We start from the raw sequence: 11776 nt of genomic DNA, 5'->3' as shown, positions 1-11776 counted from the left end.
CAGGGACCCACACCTGTCCTGCCCCAGTCTGAGCGGTGGCTGCGGCCTGCCCTGCGCCCAGGCATGGTGACAGAGTTTTGCCGTTACCGCTGATGGGGAACCCTCACAGTCAGAAAGGGTAACGGCCCACCGCCGGTCTTAAGAGACACCGCTGACAGGTGACACTGTAAAGAAGGACATGCATGCGCAGGGCCCGGCCCAGCCCCATGCCTGGCACGTGACAAGCACTTTCTCGTGTGGTAGCTGCTGCCCCAATCTGACACGTAACAGAACTCTGGGAAGACACGGGAGAGGGACTAAGAGGAGAAGGTCTGAATCAATGTGCTCCCCCCGGTAAACTGGTGTGTGGATCCTGTCTTCTCTCTTTCTATAAAGTGAGATTAGACCAGGTGACCTCTGTTTTACTGAGAACATTTCCTGATTCCAAGCCAAGTCTCTCTCCATCACCATTCAGCCCCCCCACCCCTCCTCTACCTCCCCCACACCATCCCATCGTTAGCTTCTGAGACATGCCAACGGAGACCCATGGAATTCAGCTGGCAGAGCTGAGAGGTCCTGGCCCATGGGAGTCCCCCTGGTTGTGCCCCCGACTGGTGGTCACCCCACTGACACATGTTATGCCAACAGGGTGGTGGGTGCACGGAAGTTCTATTTAAATGCAGATTTATCCATTTGCAACCCTTACCCGCGAATCCGAGTTCTGTCTAGGGCAGTGATGGCGAACCTTTTGAGCTCGGCGTGTCAGCATTTTGAAAAACCCTAACTTAACTCTGGTGCTGTGTCACATACAGAAATGTTTTGATATTTGCAACCATAGTAAAACAAAGACTTATATTTTTGATATTTATTTTATATATTTAAATGCCATTTAACAAAGAAAAATCAACCAAAAAAATGAGTTCGCGTGTCACCTCTGACACGCGTGTCATAGGTTCGCCATCACTGGTCTAGAGCAACATACAAGTCTGTGCCCGTTCAAATATCTGACGATAACTCCCACTCCTCCTCCCGCCCCTCTCCTCCTGGCTCCTCCCCTCGGGTCTACAGTGACTCCTTCCTGACACACTTTCTGGGCCAGTCAGCATCCCAAGTGCCTCTTCCGGATGAACTTGATGCCGTGGTACAGCGGTCAGTCATCTAACAACGTCAAGGGCTGCTCTTCACCGTCCTCAGCCCTCCAATGAGTCAAGTTACTAGTAGGTAAGGTTTCCGCCCACTTTTTACAAACGTCTCAGCCGAACAGCCATTCCTGCGCCTTCTCATACCCACCACAAAGCAAGGCGCACGGAAGAGGACAGAAAAACAACCCCAACGTGGACAGCAGAGCTAGAAGGAGAGACCTCACCCAACAGGGATGCCATGGCCCCAGGCGTTACCGGTGACTCTGTACATGTACCCCGGGTGCCTGCACACATAAACGTGCACATATGGAACGTAGCTCAACCACCATTACACATGTGTTTCTGGAGAAGCTTATCTGTGCTGTGTGTTTTCGGTTATGACATGAGCTCATTGTTAGAACTCAATAAACAGAAAATATTACCATTCTCTCCGCGTTTATGTTATTTTGTCCTTAAGATAAATGGGAACCTTGGTGACCCTGCTCAGTTTCATGGTTTTAAACACCGTCTCTATGCCAATGAGCCCGAATTTATATCCCCAGCCCAGACTGCTTCCTGCGCGCCAGACTCATTTGTCTAACCGCCCGCGAGACAGCACCTCTTGGATGTCAGGGGCAGTTCAACGCCGCATTTCCAACCGGACTCCCATCTTCCTCCTTCTCATGCCTTTTCTGTCTCACTAGTGGCGGCTTCATCCTTCCTGTCGCTCCAGCCCAAATCTTTGGGTTTATTTTTATATTCTCACTTTCTCTCCCACTGGCTACCTCCCAAGTATCTGCAGAAGCTGAAGAGGAACAGAATGTAACTGGAAATTCTTGAGCCAGTTATCAAATCAAACATATATATTTCTGAGCGAGAAAGACGGGGAGGAGAGGGAGAGAGAGAAAATATGAAACTGTGCCGGGGAATCCAGAAGGAAATGAGCATCTGAAAGTTATATAGAGATTATTTAAAACTAGAGGCCCAGTAAACGAAATTCGTGCACAAGTAGAGTCCCTAGGCCTGGCCAGCAATCAGGGCCAATCATGTTCCCCACCTCCCTGCCTCCCCGCCTCCTCCTTCCCTCGCTCCCTCAGCGCCCCATGTTCCTCCTTCCCTCGCTCCCTCAGCGCCCCATGTTCCTCCTTCCCTCACTCCCTCAGCCCGCCATGTTCCGTGCCACCCCCTGGTGGTCAGCACACATCGTAGCGAGCCATCAAATTCCCAGTCTCCCGGTCAAACTCCCAAGGGGACACTTTGCATATTCGCCTTTTATATGCATAGATTGTGCACCAATAGTCAGGGAATTTCAAACACACCAGGAAGGCCTCTCGTCCTTCAGGAGGTCAGACAAGGACTGTGGAGTGCTCCAGACCACAGCATTCTTCAGGCGTGAACTGCTTGGCTGCCCTTGCCAATCCTCCCCCTCACCCCATGACTCGAATCCATTGCTTTCTGTGCGCATCCGCCTGATCCAGATCCTCAGTAACTGCAGCCTCGACCATCGCAACAGCCTGTTCACCCCCTTCCACCTAATTCATTAGCAACACGGGCTCTCAGTGCTTACAGTCCCTCAGAGAGAGCCTACCGGCCACAGCCACTAAGCCTGGTATCAGGTGCCCTCCAGTCACACTCACCCCCCAACACAGCGCCCTGGGCTGAGAGTCCCAAACTCTGAGTAATCAGAATGCGTGCCCTGGAGCATTTGCTCATCCGAATCCTCTTGGTTCTTTAAAGACCTAAGTCGAACCCCATTTCTTCCCTATGACTCCCCACTCCAATCCACTGTGACCTCTGGTTCCTCTGACCCCAGGGAATTCCCTTCTGGTTCTACTCAACGGGCCTATATCCCTCCACTACCTTTAGCATCCGTTTCCCTGTGCACCTTTAAGACGTTCCAATGAGATCTTGGGTCCCTAAAGACGGGGACTGGATCACATCCCCCTCACGGAGCGCAGCACAGCGCCGCACACACCGTAGGTGGACAGTAAAAGGATTCAATGTTTAAGGCAACTGGGTCTGGGATGCATTGCATTAGGGCTCTAGGTCGTCCTTTCGTTAAACACGGCAGCAACGATGCCACTCAATCACGGATACGTGGGAGTACAAGTTTTTACAAGTCTGTGTGGCAGTTTTGAAAGATTTGACTAATACAAAAGTCACTTGAAAAAGTCACTTCACTGGGCCTCACCTCACGGTAACCACAAAAAACACGGTTTAATTCTGGAGTAAAAGATAACCCTGATTAAGCCACGATCGCTTTTGCTACAGGTAGGGAAGGTTAAAATACATCCAAATATTAATAATACACCCGAAATGCCTGAGGACTCTGCCAATCAATGCGGCTACCACCCCCTTAATGGATTACGCCCCCCCCTTTAATGGATACCACCAAAGAAAAATGAACCACACACACACACACACACACACAAATGAAGAGAAGAGTGAACCACAAAATCCCCACATTAAAGCCAAGTTAAGGGCTTGATTTTAATTGAGATAAGAAGCCAGACAATGCCAAGTGAAGGCGGGTCACCCCTTCCCGACATTCTCCCGGAGTGACCTAGTGTGTCTGTCGCCGCAGCTCAGAAGCACAGCCGACAAACGAGGCAGCGTTTCCACATGACAAGCAGGTGCTGGTGCTGGACGGGGGGCCATGCTGGTGGGGGAGGAGGCAGGTTGCTGCAGTGGCAGCCGGAGTCTCTTCTTTATACCCCCGGTGGCAAGGACTCTCCCAGCATAGACCCTTCTCCTTTTTTTAAAAAAATAAATTTTTATTTATTTCAGAGAGGACGGGAAAAGGAGAGAGAGAAATATCAATGATGAGAGAGAATCACCGATCGGCTGCCTCCTGCATGCCCCACACCAGGGATCAAGCCCGTAACCTGGGCATGTGCTCTGACTGGAAATTGAACCGTGACCTCCTGGTTCATAGGTCGATGCTCAACCACTGAGCCATGCTGGCCAGGTGACACCCTTCTCTTTCTACCCCAGCTGAGATTACAAAACAAGCCAACACACACACATGTATTTAGTGTGTTTGGACATAGTGTGTGTATGTAATATATTCTAAAACATATATATTTTTTAAATAACTACTTTAGCAAGCAGCCTCATTTGCTGAATCAATAATATCTCCTCTGCAAGAACCCTTAATCCAACAGTCTAGATGCAAACTGTTCCAAGAGCACAGCTCGCAGAAACGAACCAAACCAAACCACAGGGTGTAACTGAGCTGTTATCAGCCGGCTCGAATGCCAGACTTCATAACCTTTTAATAAAGAAAAACGTCACTCAACTCAGTAACAAGGGCATCTCCCCTGCCTCCCAACCTCTTTTTCTCTCCTTCTTTAAGGTAGAAGAATTCCAAAAAATAAATTTTTTTAAGAGGTTCTTCATTTTAATTAGGTTTGCCATGAAAAGCAGTAACCTTAACTAATCACTTGCAGTCCTCCTCCACCCAACCCCACTTCTCTTCGTATGAAGATCACACAGGAACCCAAAGGCCTTCCTCCCCACGATCCTCCCTACTCCTACTATGGGAAGAAATGTGACTAAATGGTCTCAGCTTCCTCCATACAGCATGAAACAGGATGAATAAAAATGTTTTTATGAAGAGTTGTGCTGTGGTGGGGGAGTCAGGGGCAGAGAGAGAGGCAAAGACTGACTCTCTTAGCGATCAGAATTTGTCTGAGCGGCCCAGAGCCCATAGTTCACCCAGAATGGGGGCATGTCTAAGTGGACAGGGGCTGGGATGGGCTAGGCCAGTGGTCGGCAAACTGCAGCTCAGCAAACCACGGCTCGAGAGCCACATGTGGCTCTTTGGCTCCTTCAGTGTGGCTCTTCCACAAAATACCGGCTCTTCCACAAAATACCAACTTCTGCGCATGGGCCACAAAGTTTCAATCGCACTGTACGTGTGCGCCCGCACGTGGTATTTTGTGGAAGAGCCACATTCAAGGGGCCAAAGAGCCGCATGTGGCTCGCGAGCCGCGGTTTGCCGACCACGGGGCTAGGCTGAAAGTTTTCCTCCATTCTCCTTCCTTTCCCCATATCTTCCCTGGCTCTCAGGTAGAAGGGTAGAGGGCTCCTGGGCAGGGAACAGAGTCACAATTCTCTCAAGGTTTCATCTGTGGTTCCAAGCTTGGTGCAGGCAGTGAGTGGGCATAACCCTTGGTGCCACCCGACCCCTTCCCCTAGCTCGGGGCTTATCTCCGCCTGTGAGCACCAGGGCCTGCAGGATGTCTGACAGTGCGACAATGCCCTTGACCACTCCATTCTCAACCACCACTACAAGTCGGTGAACTCCTGCTCCCACCGGCCTGTTGATGATGGTCTCCTGAGTTTCATGCAGGGGGCACTGAAGGACACCCTCAGAGTAACGTGATCGATGCTGGAGGGCTTTGGTCAGACACATCTAGGTTGTTGAGGTCTTTTCTGCTGCCAGATTGATAACATCAAACTTGGAGTCGATGTCCACCACACGCCCTTTCTCATCCACCACAGGCAGGGCCGGGACTCGGTGCTGCACGAAAATGCCCAGAACCATGTAGACGGGGTGGTAGTGCAGGCCATAGCAATGTTGGCATAGGTGCCAGGCTGTAGCTCTTCCAGGGACTCAGACATGAACTCTGGCTTGGGGAACTCGGCGATAAGTAATTTGAGGAACTTGAAGATGCGCTTGTGGGTGAGGATGTACAAGGTGTTGCCTGATCCTAGCAGCCTATGAATCTTGTTCCGGATTCATGAAGAGATAGCATCAAACCAGCTGGCGTTAGGAGAAATGCAGACACGTGGTTTAAGGAGTCCTGTAAGTAGACCTCTCTCCAAGTTTCCATCGTGTGTTCTTCCAGCTCCTAGATGTGTTCCAAGGCTGATTTGTAGTAGCGGTGCAGAATATTGATGGAATCAGTGATGGTCAGCATGCCCACAAAACTTTGCTTCTTACTAGCCCTCAAAGGGGCAGCTCGTACACCATCAGTCACCAAAGCAAAGAAAGCTTTTTTCACCTGCAGGGAAGTGTCAACCACAACCAATTTGGAGCTTGTGGGAATCGGGTCATAGCAGCGATGAGACTCCATGAAGGAAGTAGACACACTATTGCTGGATTCTGGGGTCTCTGAGGATCCTCATCTTCCAGAGCTGGGGAGTTATGTGAAGAAATGACCGTCTCCATTGCTGGGGGCGCCCGCTGGCTGCGTTCACTTTAGAAGCTCGCTGGGGAAGGGGCCCAAACAATCACTCTCTAAGCCCGGTTCCCTCCTTTGGCAAACAGCTCCCTTCTTTCCAGCAAAAGCCTCATTATTTTCTTATTCTTTTCTCCAACCTCCTCATATTTTCATAAAAATGGCACATGACACACGGGGCGTTTTGCAATGAGGAGCCCTCTCAGGAGAATGTCATGCCACCGCCCTGCTCCTTAGATGCGATATCGGGGCCCTCTTAGCACACAATTTTGGGTGCTTGTCTTCTGGATACGGATGCCACAACCCTGTCCAGTAAGAAACACCCTGTGCTGTGCACACATACACAGAAACACACACACATGCATGCACACACATGTTCACTGCATGCCCACCTGCATATCCACATGTGTGCACATGCACATGTACACACAAGTCCTTGTGTGTAGACATGTGCCCAGATGCATGCATACACATGCGCACACACATAAGCACACACACGTGCTCACCAGGTCAGTGGACCCGCCTCACTCTGGCCCCCCATCTCCTGCAGCCTCGACCCCCCTCCCCACGGCTCTCAAACAGCCCGGCACCGCGGATGGGTCGGTAGTAGCAGCTGTGGAGTCAGAGACCAGCGTGTTCTTTTGATGGGCGTTCCCGTTCCTGGTGTGTGCTTCCTGTGTTGACCGCAGGCTACTCTCTTGTCAGAGACTCGGGAACTGGCAGAAGTTTGAGGACAGACTGAAAAGAGCTGGGTCTGCTCGTGGCATTGATCTGCTGGCGGAAATACTCACTAATGTAACAAATGCACAAGTTATATGTTTCGGGAAGTTAGTGCAAAACTGGACTTTAAACAATTTAGAGATTAACTTTTTAAAAAACATTATATAGAGAAAAAAACAAGTCTGTCTGTGTAAAAGCATTCCCTCAATGTGTCTTGAAGCCACTGCATTTGATCAGATTTTTTATTGATTTCAGGGATAAAGGAAAGGGAGAGAGAGATAGAAACATCAATGATAAGAGAGAATCATTGATTGGCTGCCTCCTGCACGCCCTACACTGGGGATAAAGCCTGCAACCCGGGCATGTGTCCTGACCAGGAATTGAACCGTGACCTCCTGGCTCATAGGTCAACATTCAACCACTAAGCCACACCGGCCGGGCCCCATTTGACCAGATTTTGGTGTAACTCACTCCACTCTCAATGGTATTCCTGAGTGAGAAGGTCGGTTCCTGGAGCTTTGCAAAATTCTTCCACCATTCCCAGTCAGAATCTCCCGTCTTCACGACACCTCACATTAAATTCCTGCGGCCATGGGAACTCATTGGCCTACCTGCATTCCACCTCCAGGAAGACACTGTCCTCGCCTGAGACGGCGCCACTTAGCACGCCATGCGCGCAGCCAGACTTGCGAGACCACAGATGCCCCTGGAAGCCGAGCACAGAGCTCTCAGCCTCCCCGGGAGCCACAGGCAGGCCCGGAGGCTCCCTCGGGCCGAGGCGGGGCTCAAGCAGCTCCGGCTAATTGGAGGGAAAGATGGATATTAATTTCTTTCCTCCTCGGTGGGCTTCTCGCAACAGATTACACTGACCGCTGTCGTCACGCACGCTGGCTGGTCGCTGGCTGCTTGCTGAACACAGTATCAGCTCAGCCGACTGGTCACAAGGTTGGAAAAGTGAGCTGAGACAGCAGAGCCAGAGAGCGAGTCCGGGTTTCAGCGACCCAGGCTTCCAAATGGGCTCCCCCAAACCTTGCTGGAGAATTGGTCCAGGACTCAGGGGCTCTCCCCTCCCCCTCCCCCTAAGAAAGCGTTTCCCGGAGTGTCTGCTCAGCTGGGCCAGGGAAGACAGCTCTGGGAGGCTTCGTGGACTCGGGGGATGGACAGGAAGAGTCTCTCATGGGAATGAAAGGAACGAGGGGAACCCCAGAGTGCTGGGGTTCAGTGCTGGGCCTCCTCCAGTCTCCCGCGGAGAGCGAGGTGCGCTCCTGGGGTTCCCGTCAACCCTGCTCCCCTGTGTACAGGGACTCAAGCTGGGAGATTTGACTTTGGTCACTTTTTGTAAAAATATATATTTGATTGATTTCAGAGAGGAAGGGAGAGGGAGAGAGAGAGAGAAACATCAATGATGAGAGAGAATCATTGATCGGCTGCTTCCTGCATGTCCCCCCACTGGGGATGGAGCCTGCAACCCGTGACCTCCTGGTTCATAGGTTGACACTCAACCACTGAGCCATGCCGGCCGGGCACTTTGGTCACTTCTGTTTGCAAAATTTGCTTGCATGTCTGCCTCCCCCGCTTCTCAGAAGGGCTGGCTTCTGCCTTCCTCATCTTCGGAACTCCTGTTCTGAGTGCAGAAGTTCAAGAAAGTCTGTTGAACGGACCTGGGCCATGATGGCCCAAATCCCTCTAGAGAGGGTGGCCTCACTCAGGAGCCGTGTCCTGCCCCCACACAGACGCGGGCTCCGTGCTCCCTGCCACTGGGAGAGGAGGCAGCTGGCACCTGCCCACACGCCTGCATCTCTTCCAGAAAGCACACCCCTCTCTCGCACAGCTCTGCGGGGCCAGAGGGCTTTCCAGAAACTCCCACACTGGCATTCCTTGACGTCTTCTCTAAGGCGGGGGTGGGGGGCGGGCAAACTTTTTGCAGAGTTAACCGGTAAACATTTTAAGCTGAGCGGTCTCTGTTCAGTTACTCACCTCCAGTATCGTAGGTGCCTCACACCGTCCAGAAACACCCGGGGGCGGCTGCGTCGCAACGAAGCCTTATTTACAAACTCAGGTGGCTTCGGGCTGGATGTGGCCCTCGGCCACCTTTGCTCACTCCTGACCTAAGAGCCACGTGACCCAGAGAGAAGATGGTAAGCTGACTCTGCTGTAAGAAAACTGTCCATAACTCGGGCGACAGTTAATCCAGGGCTTTTCTTGCCTTCCTCATCCTACTTGGTCACCGGCAGAAACAAGTGAGAGGACCGGGGAGCGACCTATGAACCTGGAATCATAGATTTGGCATCAGGCTGCAACGAGTCACAAGTCCTCATGTCAGGGGTTTTCACTCCTCCGTGCGCCGTGGCAGAGCAGGGGCCCAGCCAGGGCCGCGTGCTGGGCGCCTCACCCACTCCTCCACCTCCACACCGCCTTCTGGTTTTGCTGCTTTCTCTAGAACTTAGTTCTTTTCCCAGTCCCGGTGACCCCAAAGTACCTTTGCATCCTTTCAATGACTCAGTCGATCCTAAAGCCCTTCATGGCAAGGTCACATTCCCCCCTATATTCCACCCCATCGTCTAGTAACCAGCCTCACGTTGTATGGCAGTGGTTCTCAACCTTCTGGCCCTTTAAATACAGTTCCTCATGTTGTGACCCAACCATAAAATTATTTTCATTGCTACTTCATCACTGTAATGTTGCTACTGTTATGAATGGTCATGTAAATATCTGATACACAGGATGGTCTTAGGCGACCCCTGTGAAAGGGTCGTTCGACCGCCAAAGGGGTCGCGACCCACAGGTTGAGAACCGCTGTTGTAGAGGGAAGACACACATGGATGCCGGGGACAGAGGTCCTTGTGATCCTGAGCGGGTGTAAGTATGAAGCTTTGGTGACTCTTCCTGGAAGCACATTCCACAGCAGAGAAGGCTGTGCACAGGTGAGATGATGGAACCCTGACGTTCCCGGCCGCTGGTCTGAAGGCAGGTCCGAAAGGCTCAACAAAATCAATAAATAACCGGGCGGGGATGGAAGAGGAGTGAGAATCCCAACCTCCATCCATCCATCAATCAATCGAAGCAAAAGAGGGGAGGCGGCGGCCAGCTGGACTTCCCTGGAAACGTAACCGAGGAGCCACTGTTTCGCAGCCGCAGGACGGAAATAATTGGCTGTTTGCAAACGGAGCGCCGGAGGCGGACATGCTCAACCCGCCGCTGTAATTAGTCTGTCGATGCTGCGTGTCTGTGATGTGCGCGCAGGGCGGGGTGCGTCCCTGCGGCGGCTTCCTCCCGCCTCTGCCTTCTCCTTCCACAAAGGGGCCTGGATGGTAAAAGGCAAGTGGACGCAGGACCGCAGCCAGCCACTCGGTGAGCCCGACTCGGGCCTGGGCCCCTCCCCGGGGCTGTAGGGCCGCGAACAGTGTCATCATCGGCCGCTCCAAACCTTGATGGAAGCGCTAACCCTGGAAAATTATAGGGTCGGGAGAGTGAATTCCATGCTCTTATTTGCAGGCTGAGGACACCGCCACCGCTCCCGACTGGGCTCGCATCATGTTTGATGAATGTCCACACAGGATGGGACCAGCAGCATTTTCTCTGAACGTTGCAGCGATTACTCATTAGGAAATGGGGGCCCTTGGGCAAGGAATCTGGTCTGAAGACGGAGTGCCCTGTTACCACCAGATGCAGCAAATTCATCCTGGAAGTTTGGCACTGGGAATGGGGACTAAAGCGCGGCGTTTGAAAGGTGCAGGTACAAGATGATATCCGTTTCCACTCCTAAAAAATGCCTTTGACCTTCCTATTGCCAGCTGTCTACCCAGAGGAGATGACACGGAAGGGCGTGAAGGTGGAGCTACGTGCCCTCGGGCTCACACAGGTGGAGGGAGCCGGGAAAGAAGCCGTGTGGCTGGCTGCTGCTGCTGCCGCCGGGCCTGGGTTTGGACTTGGACCTGCCGATGCTCAGCGGACTTGGGCACAGGAAGCAGCCATCTGGTGCCTTTTCCTAATCTGTGGAGCAGCACCTCCAGCAAAGCTGCCTCCTTCCTCAGAGGTTTCCTGTCGGCCAACTGGCTGCTTCTTTGTACCATCATACATGTGGCCTGGGTGGCACCTCTCTATGCCGGGAGCATAGTCTAGGGTTCAGAGACGGGGCTTGGGAACCACATGGCCCCTTGTCGCTCACTGTCTGACCTTAGGCAAAGATCTGCAAGTTCATTGTGTCTTGGTTTCCTCATTTATAAAATGACTAGAGTCCTGGTACATGGATTTGTGCACGGGTGGGGTCCCTCGGCCTGGCCTGCGCCCTCTCGCAATCTGGGACCCCTCGGGGGATATTGGAGGCCCAGTGAATGGATTCGGCCCAATCCCCACAGGCCAGGCCGAGGGACTCCACCGGTGCACAAATCCGTGCACCGGGCCTCTAGTATGCATTTAAGATCTTTAACTAATCTCTTCCCGCCCTCTCCCCTCCCGCCTTCCCTCTGAGATTCATCAGTCTGTTCCATGTTTCCATACCTGTGCATTGAGCATCTGCCCCCTGGTGGTCAGTGCGTGTCATAGCTATCGGTTGAATGGTGGAATGATCGAACAGTCGAACAGTCACTTAGGCTTTTATATATATATAGATGAGGTGAGGATTAAATATCCTGAAACATGTAAAAACCCTTAGAACATTTCCTGGTCCACAGGAAGCACTCACAAGATAGTCCCTGGCCTTTTAATCTAAATGTCCATGGGGGGGACTCAGGTATTTATATAATAGCTTAAACCCGTGAGAACAATTGG

The 11776-nt window shown here is 52.1% G+C and overlaps 1 protein-coding gene and 1 pseudogene across 1 annotated transcript in view; both read right to left on the bottom strand.

Moving 5' to 3' along the window:
* The window catches only part of KIF26B (kinesin family member 26B), a 178433-nt gene that overhangs the window by 104598 nt on the left and 62059 nt on the right, over positions 1–11776 (bottom strand). The gene's annotated exons all lie outside the window — the stretch shown is intronic.
* On the bottom strand, positions 5227–6321 carry LOC106694715 (annotated as a pseudogene).

Source organism: Myotis lucifugus, unplaced genomic scaffold, assembly GCF_000147115.1.
Source record: "Myotis lucifugus unplaced genomic scaffold, Myoluc2.0 scaffold_586, whole genome shotgun sequence".
Classification (NCBI taxonomy): Eukaryota; Metazoa; Chordata; class Mammalia; order Chiroptera; family Vespertilionidae; genus Myotis; species Myotis lucifugus.
The sequence above is the reverse complement of the archived record's forward strand: the minus strand, read 5'-3'. Positions and strand labels throughout refer to the sequence as shown.